Source organism: Saccopteryx bilineata, chromosome 3 (genome assembly GCF_036850765.1).
Source record: "Saccopteryx bilineata isolate mSacBil1 chromosome 3, mSacBil1_pri_phased_curated, whole genome shotgun sequence".
In the NCBI taxonomy this organism is placed as follows: Eukaryota; Metazoa; Chordata; class Mammalia; order Chiroptera; family Emballonuridae; genus Saccopteryx; species Saccopteryx bilineata.
In genome coordinates this window covers 49,024,742-49,037,444 of record NC_089492.1, presented here as the reverse complement: position 1 = coordinate 49,037,444, position 12,703 = coordinate 49,024,742, and the positions used below count along the sequence as shown (strand labels likewise).

The window sequence follows — 12,703 nt, the reverse complement described above, 5'->3', positions numbered from 1 at the left end:
TGTTTTCTATGCTGTTGTTTACATCCCCAAGACTATTTTGGAACTACTGATGTGTACTCCTCAATCCTTTTACACACACTACCCCAACCTCTTGTCCTTCTGGCATCCTTATGTCTGTTCTCTGTATCTATGAGTCTGTTTCTGTTTTGTTTGTTCACTTATATTGTTCTTTAAATTGTCTTTCTCTGGCTGACTTATTTCACATAGTATATGCTAGGTCCATTTATGCTGTCACATTTTGTTACTTCTTATGGTTGAGTAACATTCCATTGTATATATGTACCATGACTATTTTATCCACTTGTCTATTGATGGGCACTTGGGTTGCTTCTATGGCTTGGCTATGGTAAGTAATGTTGCAATGAATATAGGGATGCATTTTTTCTTTTGAATTATTTTTTTCTGGTTTCTTCAGATAAATTCCTAGACAAGAAAAAAGAACACTGTGTGATTATTAGCAATATGGTAGTGAAACTGAAAACAAATTTTTTTTTATTTTTTATTTTTATTTTATTTTATTTTTTATTCATTTTAGAGAGGAGGGGAAGAGAGAGAGAAAGAGAGAGAGAGAAGAGACAGAGAGAGAGAGAAGAGACAGAGAGAGAGAGAAGAGACAGAGAGAGAGAAGGGGGGAGGAGCTGGAAGCATCAAATCCCATATGTGCCCTGACCAGGCAAGCCCAGGGTTTCGAACCAGTGACCTCAGCATTTCCAGGTCAATGCTTTATCCACTGCGCCACCACAGGTCAGGCCTGAAAACAAATTTCAAAATGTATTTTACTACTGCTCATTATTGTTGTGGCACTTTTTAGTTGTTCATTTATTGCTTTCTCATTTGTGCCTTGACCGTGGGGCTACAGCAGACCGAGTAACCCCTTGCTCAAGCCAGTGACCTTGGGTCCAAGCTAGTGAGCTTTGCTCAAACCAGATGAACCTGTGCTCAAGCTGGCAACCTCAGGGTCTTGAACCTGGGATCTCCGCATCTCAGTCCGACGCTCTATCCACTGTGCCACCACCTGGTCAGGCTCATTTTTGTCTATATCAAATGATATAAACAATAATGTAAATTGCTGAACAATTTACAAAGCATTTTAAATATATTTTTTTCATTTAGTAACACCCAAACAACTCAAAACTTGTGAGGTTAGCAGAAAAGTCCTCATCATCTTCTTTTCAGAGTTGAGACCCCAAGGTTCAAGGAAGTGAACTGATTTGCCCCAAACCCTGCAAGCTGCACAAACCCAGTGCTGCTTCCACTGTACCACACTCTTAAAAATAGAAATATATTATTCTGTGAAATTTAAGGGCCCCAACACTTCTATTTTCTGTTTCAATATAGTAAATATGAGACGTTATTACATCTGCTGCTATTAAAGACAATAAAAGAGTTTAAATAATGTGGCTGAGTTAAACCTCAGACATTTGCCACAAGGAATTCATGATTTAAAAGATTTTTTTAACAAACAAGAACAAGAAATATTAAGATGTTTAAATCAGAGACAGATTCATTTATTGACCAAAAAGCTTGAGACCACCAAATTGATTCTACTCCACAGTTCATTTTCATTTTATTTGCAATCAACAAATGCCTTTTGCTTAAATTTTGTTTATATAGCCAAATTTGAAACTCAAATTTTGATTTTTCATTTCTCCAACTTTATCTGATATCTGAGTTTTGCCCCAAATTGTATGAATTCTAAGATTTTGCAAAAACATTTGTCTACCATTTCCATCCACTTTGCCTTTTTTTTGTCCTCCTCTTTTTCCTTTATTCTTCTTACTTTTATATATACCACATTATTTTCAGGCCAATAAAATGTTTAAAACCCAGGTTCCATGGGAATACCTTGTAGAATGTGTTTCAGCCCACTAACATGAAAATGTGTTCACCTACCTTGTTAATTCACAAAACCCTGAAGCACTGAATGAATTCTTTAAGGCATAGATACATTCATGACCTGAAACATTTTCCCTTTCAAAAAAAAAAAAAAGAAAAAATACCAAAGTCATAAACTTTTCAATTCTATTGATAAATGACTTAAATAGAAAAATTTACTGAAGTACAACATAACAACCTTTGGAAAATATCAACTTAGAGAATTTAATAAAAAGTGATGATGTTAACAAATCTCTCTCACTAGGCACTCTATTAAGCATTTATTTAATTTTCACAACAGCCTCATGAGAACAGTACCAACATATCCATATCGGCCAGAAGGAAACTTAAGCTCTGAAAAATAAGTGACTTGCCCATGCTTCTCCAGTTAAGTGGTGATGCTGTGATTCATGTTTAATATAGATAGAAGAATATTTAGAAAAAAGAGAACAATTAAGAGCTAAGAAAGAAAATCCACACAACCCCTAGTAGAGGAAAGGTGGTTGTTAGTCATCACAATTCAAAGATCATGAATTCAAGCCCTTGTTAAGCAAAATAACAGCAAATCCTCTAACCACTATCATTTATTATTATTCCTTATCATTAAAATAAATAGATAATATTGCCTAGAGTGCACTGGTCTTTAGTTTTCTGTTTTGTACTACCTTTGTTGTGGTATTAAGGTAACATTGACTTGATAAGATAAGTTGGAAAGTTTTCATCATTCTATTTTCAAGTAAGAGAATGTATAAAATAGGTGTTAATTATAACCTTGGTAGAATTCTCAGGTGAAACCATCTGGTCCAGAGATCTATGTTGGGGAGAGATTTTTAATTAAATTAAATGTTATAATGCCTGACCTGTGGTGGCGCAGTGGATAAAGCATCAACCTGGAAACGCTGAGGTTGCTGGTTCAAAACCCTGGGCTTGTCTGGTCAAGGCACATATGGGAGTTGATGCTTCCTGCTCCTCCCCCCTTCTCTCTCTCTCTCTCTCTCTTTCCCCTCTGTATAATGAATAAATAAAATATTTAAAAAAAATTTTTTAAAGTTTAAAAGGTAAGAAGGATATTATATATTAATAAAAGGTTAAATACACAAAAAGATGTAATAAGAAACCCATATACACCTAATGATAGACCATCAAAATATATAAATCCAAAACTGACAGACTTGAAGGGAGAAACAGGTCTGCAATAATAATTGGAGATCTCAATACCCAACTCCTAATAATGAATAAAGTAAACAGACAGAAGCTGATTAATGAAATAGAGGACTTCAATCATCTATAGTAGATATATACAAAACATTACACCAGATAGCAACAAAATACCCATTCTTTTCAAGTGCATGAGACATTTTCCAATATAGAGCACATATTAGGCCAAAAATTGTGTGGTAATAGATTTTAAAAGATAGATACTAAAGCACCTTTACTGATTAGGACAGAATAAAGTGAGAAACAAATAACAAAAGAAAAACCATTAAATTCACAAAATTGTGAGAATTAAACTACATATGGTACTTAAAAAATTTTTAATGTTTATTAACAATTGACAAAATTGATATTTTTTAACTAAATGGACTACAGAAAAAGAAAGACTCAAACGAATAAAATCAGTGATAGTACTACAGATTTTACAGAAATAAAAAGGATATAAAAGGGTATTGTGAACAATTGTATGCCCAAAAATTAAATAACTTAGATGTGATAGACAATTTCTTAAAAATATAAACCTACCAAGACTAAATTACAAAGAAGTAGAAAATCCAAATAGATTTATAAATAGGAGGGAAATTGAATCAGTAAAAAAAAAAAAAAAAAAAAAACCTCCCAACAAAGTTTGATGGTTTCACTAATCAATTCTGTCAAACATTTAAAAAAGAACTAATACAAATCCTTCTCAATATTTTTAAAGAAATGGAAAAGAAGGAAAACAACTTCTAATTCATTCTACAAAACCAGATTACTGTGATACTAAAGTCAGATAAAGAAAATATAAGAAAATAAAATTACAGACCATTGGTAGTCAACCTCGTCCCTACCACCCGCTTGTGGGCGTTCCAGCTTTTATGGTGGGCGATAGCGGAGCAACCAAAGTATAAATAAAAAGATAGATTAACTATAGTAAGTTGTTTTATAAAGATTTATTCTGCCAAACTTAGTGAATATACAACATAAAGTACTTGATAAGTAATTATTATTATATCCTTTAACTTGCTATAACTCTGCTTTATAAATTTTATAAAGTAAAGTTACTTCCCTACTTTATAAATCACCATTACTGTGGAACTAGTGGGTGGTTAGAAAATTTTACTACTAACAGAGATACAAAAGTGGATGATAGATATAAAAAGGTTGACTACCCCTACTACAGATCAATGTTTATTATAAACATTGAATAAAAAATTATGAACAAAAATACTAGCAAACATAATTTAACATCATGTTAAAATGATTATATACCATAACCAGTTAGTCTTTATTTCTGGATTGCAAGTATTGTTCAACATACAAAAACTTATTTATACAATATGCCACATCAATGGAATGAAGAACAAAAATAATTATATTGATTGATGCAAAAAAGGCATCTGACAAAAGTTCATATTCTTTCATGATAAAAACACTCAACAAATAAGAGTAGAAGGAAACTACCTGACCATAATAAAAACCATATATTGAAAACTCATAATGACCACCATATACAATGTTGAAAATGAAAGCAAGGATGCTCGCTTTCACCACTTCTATTAAACAGAGTACTGGAAGTTCTAGACAGAGCAATTAGGCAAGAAAAAGAAATAAAACACATTAGACTTGGGAAAGGGCAAATGATCTCTGCATATGTGATCTTTTATGCAGAAAACCATACAGATTTCACAATATACTATTAAAACTAATGAATAAACCCAATAAAGTAGCAGAATTTTAAGTCAACATACAAAAATCATTTGCATTTCTATACATGAACAATGACAATCTGAATAGAAAATTACAAAAACAATTCTGTTTACAATAGTACAAAATTTTATTGCTGAAAGAAATTAAAGAAGACATAAGTAAATGGAAACACATCTGTGTTTAAGAATTGAAAGACTTACTGTTATTAAAATGACAATGTTATCCAAAGCTCTCTATAGATTTAATGCAATCCTTACCAAAAAGTGATTTTTTTTTTGCAGAAATTGAATTTTTTATTTTAAAATTTCTATGGAATCCCAAAATACCCTAGTCATAACAATCTTTAAAAAGTAGAAATACAGACATATAAATAGAATAGACTAAAAAGAAAATTAAGTAGAGAGCCCAGAAATCAATCTTTACATATAAGGTCAAATGATTCTTGCAAGAGTAACAATACTGGACCTGGCTGGCTAGCTCAGTGGTAGAGCATCTGCCTGGCGTGTGTAAGTCCTGGGTTCGATTCCCAGCCAGGGCACACAGGAGAAGTGCTCATCTGCTTCATCACCCTTCCCTCAGCCAAGGCTCCATTGGAGCAAAGTTGCCCCGGGCACTGAGGATGGCTCCATAGCCTTCTGTTCAGGCACTAGAATGGCTCTGGTTGCAACAATGACACCCCAGATAGGCAGAGCATCGCCCCTGGTGGGCATGCCAGGTGGATCCTGGTTGGGTGCATGCAGGAGTCTGTCTCTCTGCCTCCCGGTTTCTCACTTTAGAAAATACAACAACAAAGTACCAACACTATTCAATGGGAAAAAGATTTTTTTTCCAAGAAATAATGTTGGAGAAACTGAATAGCCACATAACTGTAGCTGGACCCTTGCCTAATATCATAAAAAATTAAACTCAAAGTGGGTCAAGGACCTAAAGCAATAAAACTCTTAGAAAAACCATACGATTAAAGCTTCATGATGTTGGGTTTGGCAATGCTTCCTTTTATATAAAACCAGAGACACAGGTTAAAAAAATATTTTTTAATTGGACTTTAAAAAATTCCAAAGTTTGGTGAATTTATAAATACTATCAATTGAATAAAAAGCCAATCCACAGAATGAGGAAACATATTATTTAGATCATATATCTGATAGATATTAATATCAAGAAAATATAGAAAATTCTTAAACTCAACAACATAAAAAAACTAGATTCAAAAAATAGACAAAAGACAGATATTTCTTCAAAGAAGATATATAAATGGCCAATAAACACACAAAAAGACACTTAATATCACTAATCATTAGGGAATTAAAAATAAAAACTAGAATGAGATACCACCTCACACTCATTAGGTAACTACTATCAAAATAAAGGAAAAAAGCATTTATGAGGATGTGGAGAAATTGAAACCTTTTTTCAGTATTGGTGGGAATGTAAAATAGCACAACTGCTGTGGGAAGAAATATGGAAGTTTATCAAAATTAAAAATAAAATTATCATATGATCCTGCAATTCCACTTTTGTGTATGCTCAGAGAAATTTAAAATATGGTCTTGAAAAGATATTTGTGCAACCAACATTAAAATGTAGAAGCAACCCAAGTTAACATCAAAGGATGAATGAATAGAAAAATTGTGTTATATAGATACAATGAAATATTATTCAGCTTCAAAACGGAGAGAAGTTCTGCAATATGTTGTAATATGTTGAATCTGAAAGATACTATGCTACTGAACTAACCCAGTCACAAAAATATGCACAAATACTGATGATTACACTTAGATGAGGTACTTAGAACAATAAAATAATAAAACCAGAAATATAATGGTTGCCTGGCCAGTTGGCTCAATGATAGAGCACTGGCCCAGAGTCTGGATGTCCCAGTTCAATTCCAGTCAGAGTACACTAGAGAAGCGACCATCTGCTTATTCACCTCTCCCCCACACCTTCTCTCTCTCTCTCTCTCTCTCTCTCTCTCTCCCTCCCTTCCTTTCCCACAGCCATGGCTCAATTGCTTCCAGTGAGTTTGCCCCTGGGGCTGAGGATGGCTCCCTGACATCCTCTCAGGGGCTAAAAGTAGCTCGGTTGCTGAGCAATGGAGCAACACCCCAGATAGGCTGAGTACTACCTCATAGGGGGCTTGCCCAGGTGAGTCCCAGTAGGGGTCATGCAGGAGTCTATCTCTCTGCTTCCCTTCCTCTCAGTTAATGAGAGAAAGAAAAGAAGGAAAAAAAAGAAAAAAAAGAAAGAAAGAAGAAAGAGAGAGAGAGAAAGAAAGAAAGAAAAAGAAAGAAAGAAAGAAGGAAAGAAAGAAAGAAAAAAAGAAAGAAAGAAAGAAGAGAGAGAGAGAAAGAAAGAAAGAAGAGAGAGAGAAAGAAAGAAAGAAAAAGAAAGAAAGAAAGAAAGAAAGAAGGAAAGAAAGAAAGAAAGAAAGAAAGAAGAAAGAGAGAGAGAAAGAAAGAAAGAAAAAGAAAGAAAGAAAGAAAGAAAGAAAGAAAGAAAGAAAGAAGGAAAGAAAGAAAAAGAAAGAAAGAAAGAAAGAAGGAAAGAAAGAAAAAGAAAGAAAGAAAGAAAGAAAGAAAGAGAAAGAAAGAAAGAAAGAAAGAAAGAAAGAAAGAAAGAAAGAAAGAAAGAAAGAAAGAATATATAATGGTGGTTATAGAGGTTGGAGAGAGAGGGAAATGTGAAGTTACTATTTAATAAATATAGAGTTTAGTTTACAAGATATAAAGAGTTACAGGGATAGATGGTGGTGATGATCACACAAAAATGTAAAAGTCGTGTACATTGAACGGTACATTTAAAATGGTTAAGATGGTAAATATTGTTATGTGCATTATACCATAATTTTAAAATATGAGGTATCAGAAATATAATGGGCAATGTATGGAACAAACAAGTCATGAAAAAGATGCAGATGGCCAATGAACATATGAAAAGATGTTCCACCTCTTATGTCATTATAAAATTGAAAATTCAAAATACTTCCAACAGCAAATGCTAATGGGGAAGTACTTCCAACAGCAAATGCTAATGGGGAAGTAAAACAACAAAAACTCACTTTCACTTCTGATGAAAACATAACATTGTTGAGCCACTTTGGAATACAGTTTGAAGGTTTCTTATAAAATTAAACATAGTCTTGCCATACAATTCAGCAGTGGCATTTTGTGATATATACCTGAGTGAATTGAAAATGCGTGCCCACATAAAATCTGCATGCAGATATTTATAGTTGGCTTTCTTATAACTGCCAAGACCTGAAATTAACAAAGATGGTTTTTATAGATGAATGAATAAACCATGTACGTTTAGACAATGGACTATTATTTAGCACTAAGAAGAAAGAAACTGTGAAGCCATGCAAAATTACATACTATATGATTCCAACCATATGACATTCTAGAAGTCAAAACTATACAGACAGTAAAAATATCAATGATTTTGGGGGTTGGAGGGAAAGAGGAATAAATATGTGGAGCACAGATTTTTTTGCCTTGAAGCCATTCTATATGATTCTACAATGGTAGTATATATTATACATTTGCACAAACCTTAATGTAAACTATAGACTGGTTGATAGTGCTGTGTCAATGTATCTTCATTTTAACAAATGTACCACTTCAATGGGGAATATTGATAATGAATTAGGTTGTGTGTATGCAGAGATAAGAGATACTGGTATATGAGAACTCTCTTCACTTTCTGCTGATTTTGCTGTAAATATAAAAATGCTTTAAAAAGTAAAGTTTATTAATGAAAAAATAATTTACTAATCACTCTGGCCTTTATGGTTCTAATGAGATATCTGCTGTCATCTGAATTGTTTTCTTCCTGTATGTCATGTGTCATTTATCTTAAGAATTTTGAAAATTGTTTTGTCTATCTTTTTAGAAGTTTAATTTTAAGATATCTTAGTATGGAATGGCCTGCATTTATTCTCTTTTGGGTATGTTCATCTTCTTGAATTGGTAGATTAATATTTTTCCCAAATATGAGAAGTTTCCCGATATTATTTCTTTGTGTGTTTTATAGACCCATACTTTTTCTCCTCTCCTTCTAAGACTGACAACATAAATATCATATCTTTTATTATACTCCTACAGCAGAGGTGGATTAAGGTCAGTTGAGGCCCTGGATGCAGAAGAAAATATTTGGCCCCTTAAAAAAATGAGACAGGGAAAATAAAAATACATGCTAACCATATTTTGAAAAAAATTAAATATTATGTACTATTAATGTTAAAATTGTACATATGAAAGCAAACTTGGTGTCAAGAGAAAAATGTATAAATTTGGGGGTTTACAGGCCCTTCAGAAGTTGGGGTCCAGGGCGCGTGCCTGATGCACCTGCCATTAAATCCACTTCTGTCCTACAGGTCTCTTAGATTATATTTACTTTTTATCAGTTTATTATCTATATTTTGTCTAAATCAGGTAATCTCTGTCGTTTTATCTTCAAGTTTCATGATGCTTTTCTCTGTCTCCTTTTCGCTGCTCTTGACCACATCCATTTCAGACATTGAAATTTTAAGATATAAAATTAGTATTTTGAATATTATTTATATCTTCTTTGCTAGACTTTCTACTTTTTCTAAAATTTCCTACCTTGTCATTGTTTTTAAACATTTTTGCAATTGTTCCTTGAAGAATTTTTATCATAATATACTTAAAATATTCTTCAGATAATTTTTTTATTTTATTTAGAAAATTAATTTTAACAGGGTGACATTAATTATTAAGAGTACACAGGTTTCAGGTGAACATTTCTATAACACTGAAACTGTTATGCTGCATACCTATCATCCAGAGTCAAATCATTTTTCATCACCTTATATTTGTACCTCTTTGCATTATTCTCTTCCCTTGCCTTCCCATTCACTCAATTCCCCTTCCCCCTTCCCTACCTTCCTCTCCCCCAGTAACCAATTTATTTTTATCTACGTCCATGAGTCTCAGTTTTACATATCCCATCTATGTGTGAAATCATACAATTCTTACCTTTTTCTGATTTACTTGTTTCACTCAGTATAATGTTCTCAAGTTCCATCCATATTTGTCATAAATGTCATTATGTCATCATTTCTTATGGCTGAGTAGCATTCCATTGTATATATGTACCACAACTTTTTTATACAGTCCTCTATGGAGGGACACTTTTGTTGTTTCCCCGTCTTGGCCATTGTGAATAATGCTGCAATGAACATGAGGGTGTATGTGTCTTTATGTACCAATTATTTTGAGTTTTGGGGGTAGTATCCAGTAGAGGGATTGCTGGGTCACATGGTAATTCATTCTTAACTTTTTAAGAACCACCATACTTTCTTCCATAATAGTTATACTAATTTGCATTCCCACCAGCAGTGAATGAGCGTTTCTTTCCATCCAGCCTCTTCAACACTTCTTATACATTGATTGTAGCCACTGTAACTGGTGTGAGGTGGTATCTTTTATAGTTTTAATTTGCATTTCTCAAATACCTAGTGAAGATGAGCGTCTTTTCATATACTTGTTAGCCATTTGCATGTACTCTTAAGAGATGTGTCTGTTCAAGTCCTCTTCCCATTTTTTACTGGATTGTTTGCTTGTTCATTGCTGAGTTTTGTGAGTTCTTCATATGTTTTGGATATTGACCCCATATTGGAGCTGTTGTTTGCAAATATTATCTCTTATTTAGTTGGCCACCTATTTGTTTTATTCTCAGTTTCTTTTATTCTGCAGAAGCTGTTTAGTTTGATATAATCCCATTCATTTATTTTTGCCTCTACTTCCCTTTCCTTTGGGATCAAATCCATAAATTGTTCTCCATAGCCAAGGTCCATGAGCTTAGCACTTAATGTTTTCTTCTGTGTCATTTATAGTTTCAGGTCTTATATTTAGGCTTTTGATTCATTTTAAATTAATTTTTGTGCAGGGGAACAAACTGGAGTCAACTCTCATTTTTTTTTGCATGTGGCTTTCCAATTTTCTCGGCACTATTTATTGAAGAGGCTTTCTTTTCTCCATTGTATGTTTTTAGCTTCTTATTCAAAGATAATTTGTCCATATATATGTGGTTTTATTTCTGGGCTCTCAGTTCTGTTTAATTTGTCTCTATGTCTGTTTTTCTGCCAATATTATGATGTTTTGATTATTGTGGCTCTATAGTATAATTAGAAGTTAGATAGTGTGATACCTCCATCCTTATTTATTTTCCTCAGAATTGCTTTGGCTATTCAGGTTTTTTATGGTTCCATACAAACCTGGTAATTTTTTGTTCTATTTCTTTAAAAACTGACTTTGGGATTTTGATGGAGATTGCATTAAATTTGTTCTTTGCTTTGGGTAAAATGGCCATTTTAAATATGTTGATTCTTCCTTTCCATAAACATGGAATTTTTAAAATTTCATTATGTCTCTTTTAATTTCCTTCAATAATGTTTTGTAGTTTTCAGTATATCGGTCCTTCACATACTTTGTTAAGTTTATTTCTAGATACTTTTTTTGGTCATAATTGTAAAAGGAATTGTTTTGTGTGGGGTTTTTTTTAGTTCATTTTCCAAAGTTTCACTGCTGGCATATAGAAAAGTGGTAGATTTGTATATATTGATTTTTTATCCTGAAACTTCACTTTATTGGTTTATTTTTTCTAATCGGTTGTTTTTGTGTGTGGAGTCTTTGGGCGTTTCTATATACATGATTTTGAACATCTGCATAAAGTGATACCTTTTTTTCTTTCTCAATATGGATGTCTTTTATTTCTTTCTCTTGCCTGATTACTCTGGCTAAACCTTCCAGAATTATGTTAAGAATGGAGAGAGTGAGAGTGGGCAGCCTTGTTTTGTTCCTGATTTTAGAGGAAATGCCTTTATTTTTCCACCATTTAGTATGATATTAACTGATGGTTTGTCATAAATGGACTTTATTATGTTCAGGTAATTTCCTTCCATTCCAATTTTATTGTTTTCAAAATTTTAACCAAATGTAAAATACTATATTAATTTGTGTTAAAGTTTAATTATTAAATTATTCTGGATATTTAAGTTCTTTGATATCCTTATATTGCTATCCTTAGGGTTCAGTATCCAACCAGCTTCTCATAGCTCAGTAATTTGATACATTTTTTCTTGAGATAAAAGGGGTACTGGGCCCAGATAAGGATAGGCCTAAGTTTATATTTGAAACTGCTCTCTAAATTGATCTTTACCTCATTCACCATTCTTTGGGACCCATATTCTTCAGCTCATATCTCACCATTTTTCCAATTGTTTCTTAACTGAGTCCCTCCCCCACACTACCCACAGCTGCTGTTTTATGTGGGCTGAGCACTCCCCTCCATATGGCATTTGTCTGGGGAAACACATTAGCCACATTTTGCTGAGTCCTTGAGGCCCCTCCCTGCTAAGCTTACACTTAGTAGAAGAATCTGCTAGCTACAGCCTGCCTGGGCCTGTATTGCAACTTTTCTTGAAAAATTTTTGAAAATTCTGGGCAAGCTCAGTATGTGCCAGAGATACACAGGAAGAGACGGCGTTGTGTGACTTTAGGACTAGAGCCATTTTTCCCCGCATACTGACAGACACCAGGGTTCATGTACAAAGCTTTTTCTCCACAGTAGCCAAATCCTAATCTGTTTTAGCCTAATGAACAATAATAGTATCACTATGACTCCTTGAGACTCTGCACTATTTAAATGGTGATGAAATCTTTTAACTTTTTCTTGTCTGGGAAGCTCTTTATTTTCTCTTTAATTTTAAATGCTAGCCTTGCTGTGTGGAGCAGTTTTGATTGTTGGTTCTTGTTTTATGTGACTTTGAATATTTCCTGCCAATACCTTCTGGTACCTGAAAAATTTATCTTTTTTTTTATTTAGAAATTAAAATTAAACATTTTAAAGTTAAAGAGATTCATCATCATCAAGATATTATTACAAGAAATGTCAAAGGGAC

The 12,703-nt window shown here is 33.2% G+C and overlaps 1 protein-coding gene across 1 annotated transcript in view; it reads right to left on the bottom strand.

Moving 5' to 3' along the window:
* Window positions 1-366: 366 nt before the first annotated feature.
* The window catches only part of CLXN (calaxin), a 58,566-nt gene continuing 46,229 nt past the window's right edge, over window positions 367-12,703 (bottom strand). Inside the window, exon 7 of the mRNA XM_066266109.1 lies at window positions 367-423. The gene's annotated coding sequence lies outside the window, so the exon portion shown is untranslated. The remainder of the gene's footprint in view (window positions 424-12,703) is intronic.